Here is a 3959-nt window from a genome sequence, read left to right on the forward strand (position 1 = left end):
TGTATGGGGTGAGAGGAGTGGGTGGGTTTTATGTATGGGGTGAGAGGAGTGGGTGGGTTTTATGTATGGGGGGGGTGAGAGGAGTGGGTGGGTTTTATGTTTGGGGTGAGAGGAGTGGGTGGGTTTTATGTATGGGGGTGAGAGGAGTGGGTAGGTTTTATGTATGGGGGGTGAGAGGAGTGGGTGGATTTTATGTTTTGGGGTGAGAGGAGTGGGTGGGTTTTATGTATGGGGTGAGAGGAGTGGGTGGATTTTATGTATGGGGGTGAGAGGAGTGGGTGGGTTTTATGTATGGGGGGGTGAGAGGAGTGGGTGGGTTTTATGTTTGGGGTGAGAGGAGTGGGTGGGTTTTATGTATGGGGGGGTGAGAGGAGTGGGTGGGTTTTATGTATGGGGGGTGAGAGGAGTGGGTGGATTTTATGTTTGGGGTGAGAGGAGTGGGTGGGTTTTATGTATGGGGGGGTGAGAGGAGTGGGTGGGTTTTATGTATGGGGGGGTGAGAGGAGTGGGTGGATTTTATGTTTGGGGTGAGAGGAGTGGGTGGATTTTATGTATGGGGGTGAGAGGAGTGGGTGGGTTTTATGTATGGGGGGGTGAGAGGAGTGGGTGGGTTTTATGTTTGGGGTGAGAGGAGTGGGTGGGTTTTATGTATGGGGGGGTGAGAGGAGTGGGTGGGTTTTATGTATGGGGGGGTGAGAGGAGTGGGTGGATTTTATGTATGGGGGTGAGAGGAGTGGGTGGGTTTTATGTATGGGGGGGTGAGAGGAGTGGGTGGGTTTTATGTATGGGGGTGAGGAGTGGGTGGGTTTTATGTATGGGGGGTGAGAGGAGTGGGTGGGTTTTATGTATGGGGGTGAGAGGAGTGAGTGGGTTTTATGTATGGGGGGGTGAGAGGAGTGGGTGGGTTTTATGTATGGGGTGAGAGGAGTGGGTGGGTTTTATGTATGGGGGTGAGAGGAGTGAATGGGTTTTATGTATGGGGGGGTGAGAGGAGTGGGTGGGTTTTATGTATGGGGGTGAGAGGAGTGGGTGGGTTTTATGTATGGGGTGAGAGGAGTGGGTGGATTTTATGTATGGGGTGAGAGGAGTGGGTGGGTTTTATGTATGGGGTGAGAGGAGTGGGTGGGTTTTATGTATGGGGGGGTGAGAGGAGTGGGTGGGTTTTATGTTTGGGGTGAGAGGAGTGGGTGGGTTTTATGTATGGGGGTGAGAGGAGTGGGTGGGTTTTATGTATGGGGTGAGAGGAGTGGTGGGTTTTATGTATGGGGTGAGAGGAGTGGTGGGTTTTATGTATGGGGGGTGAGAGGAGTGGGTGGGTTTTATGTTTGGGGGGGTGAGAGGAATGGGAGGGTTTTATGTTTGGGGTGAGAGGAGTGGGTGGGTTTTATGTATGGGGTGAGAGGAGTGTGTGGATTTTATGTATGGGGGTGAGAGGAGTGGGTGGGTTTTATGTATGGGGGGGTGAGAGGAGTGGGTGGGTTTTATGTTTGGGGTGAGAGGAGTGGGTGGGTTTTATGTATGGGGGGGTGAGAGGAGTGGGTGGGTTTTATGTAGGGGGGGGTGAGAGGAGTGGGTGGATTTTATGTATGGGGGTGAGAGGAGTGGGTGGGTTTTATGTATGGGGGGGTGAGAGGAGTGGGTGGGTTTTATGTATGGGGGTGAGAGGAGTGGGTGGGTTTTATGTTGGGGGGGGTGAGAAGAGTGGGTGGGTTTTATGTATGGGGGTGAGAGGAGTGGGTGGGTTTTATGTATGGGGGGTGAGAGGAGTGGGTGGGTTTTATTTTGGGGGGGGTGAGAGGAGTGGGAGGGTTTTATGTATGGGGGGGTGAGAGGAGTGGGTGGGTTTTATGTTTGGGGGGGTGAGAAGAGTGGGTGGGTTTTATGTATGGGGTGAGAGGAGTGGGTGGGTTTTATGTATGGGGGTGAGAGGAGTGGGTGCGTTTTATGTATGGGGGTGAGAGGAGTGGGTGGGTTTTATGTATGGGGTGGGGTGAGAGGAGTGGGTTTTATGTATGGGGTGGGGTGAGAGGAGTGGGTGGGTTTTATGTATGGGGGGTGAGAGGAGTGGGTGGGTTTTATGTATGAGGGGTGAGAGGAGTGAGTGGGTTTTATGTATGGGGGTGAGAGGAGTGGGTGGGTTTTATGTATGGGGGGTGAGGAGTGGGTGGGTTTTATGTATGGGGGGTGAGGAGTGGGTGGGTTTTATGTATGGGGGTGAGAGGAGTGAGTGGGTTTTATGTATGGGGGGGTGAGAGGAGTGGGTGGGTTTTATGTATGGGGTGAGAGGAGTGGGTGGGTTTTATGTATGGGGGTGAGAGGAGTGAATGGGTTTTATGTATGGGGGGGTGAGAGGAGTGGGTGGGTTTTATGTATGGGGGTGAGAGGAGTGGGTGGGTTTTATGTATGGGGTGAGAGGAGTGGGTGGATTTTATGTATGGGGTGAGAGGAGTGGGTGGGTTTTATGTATGGGGTGAGAGGAGTGGGTGGGTTTTATGTATGGGGGGGGTGAGAGGAGTGGGTGGGTTTTATGTTTGGGGTGAGAGGAGTGGGTGGGTTTTATGTATGGGGGTGAGAGGAGTGGGTAGGTTTTATGTATGGGGGGTGAGAGGAGTGGGTGGATTTTATGTTTTGGGGTGAGAGGAGTGGGTGGGTTTTATGTATGGGGTGAGAGGAGTGGGTGGGTTTTATGTATGGGGGTGAGAGGAGTGGGTGGGTTTTATGTATGGGGGGGTGAGAGGAGTGGGTGGGTTTTATGTTTGGGGTGAGAGGAGTGGGTGGGTTTTATGTATGGGGGGGTGAGAGGAGTGGGTGGGTTTTATGTATGGGGGGTGAGAGGAGTGGGTGGATTTTATGTTTGGGGTGAGAGGAGTGGGTGGGTTTTATGTATGGGGGGGTGAGAGGAGTGGGTGGGTTTTATGTATGGGGGGGTGAGAGGAGTGGGTGGATTTTATGTTTGGGGTGAGAGGAGTGGGTGGATTTTATGTATGGGGGTGAGAGGAGTGGGTGGGTTTTATGTATGGGGGGGTGAGAGGAGTGGGTGGGTTTTATGTTTGGGGTGAGAGGAGTGGGTGGGTTTTATGTATGGGGGGGTGAGAGGAGTGGGTGGGTTTTATGTATGGGGGGGTGAGAGGAGTGGGTGGATTTTATGTATGGGGGTGAGAGGAGTGGGTGGGTTTTATGTATGGGGGGGTGAGAGGAGTGGGTGGGTTTTATGTATGGGGGTGAGAGGAGTGGGTGGGTTTTATGTTTGGGGGGGTGAGAAGAGTGGGTGGGTTTTATGTATGGGGGTGAGAGGAGTGGGTGGGTTTTATGTATGGGGGGTGAGAGGAGTGGGTGGGTTTTATGTTTGGGGGGGTGAGAGGAGTGGGAGGGTTTTATGTATGGGGGGGTGAGAGGAGTGGTGGGTTTTATGTATGGGGTGAGAGGAGTGGTGGGTTTTATGTATGGGGGTGAGAGGAGTGGGTGGGTTTTATGTTTGGGGGGGTGAGAGGAATGGGAGGGTTTTATGTTTGGGGTGAGAGGAGTGGGTGGGTTTTATGTATGGGGTGAGAGGAGTGGGTGGATTTTATGTATGGGGGTGAGAGGAGTGGGTGGGTTTTATGTATGGGGGGGTGAGAGGAGTGGGTGGGTTTTATGTTTGGGGTGAGAGGAGTGGGTGGGTTTTATGTATGGGGGGGTGAGAGGAGTGGGTGGGTTTTATGTATGGGGGGGTGAGAGGAGTGGGTGGATTTTATGTATGGGGGTGAGAGGAGTGGGTGGGTTTTATGTATGGGGGGGTGAGAGGAGTGGGTGGGTTTTATGTATGGGGGTGAGAGGAGTGGGTGGGTTTTATGTTTGGGGGGGTGAGAAGAGTGGGTGGGTTTTATGTATGGGGGGTGAGAGGAGTGGGTGGGCTTTATGTGTGGGGGGGTGAGAGGAGTGGGAGGGTTTTATGTATGGGGGGGTGAGAGGAGTGGTGG

This window comes from Pygocentrus nattereri, chromosome 11, assembly GCF_015220715.1.
Source record: "Pygocentrus nattereri isolate fPygNat1 chromosome 11, fPygNat1.pri, whole genome shotgun sequence".
NCBI classification, from domain to species: domain Eukaryota; kingdom Metazoa; phylum Chordata; class Actinopteri; order Characiformes; family Serrasalmidae; genus Pygocentrus; species Pygocentrus nattereri.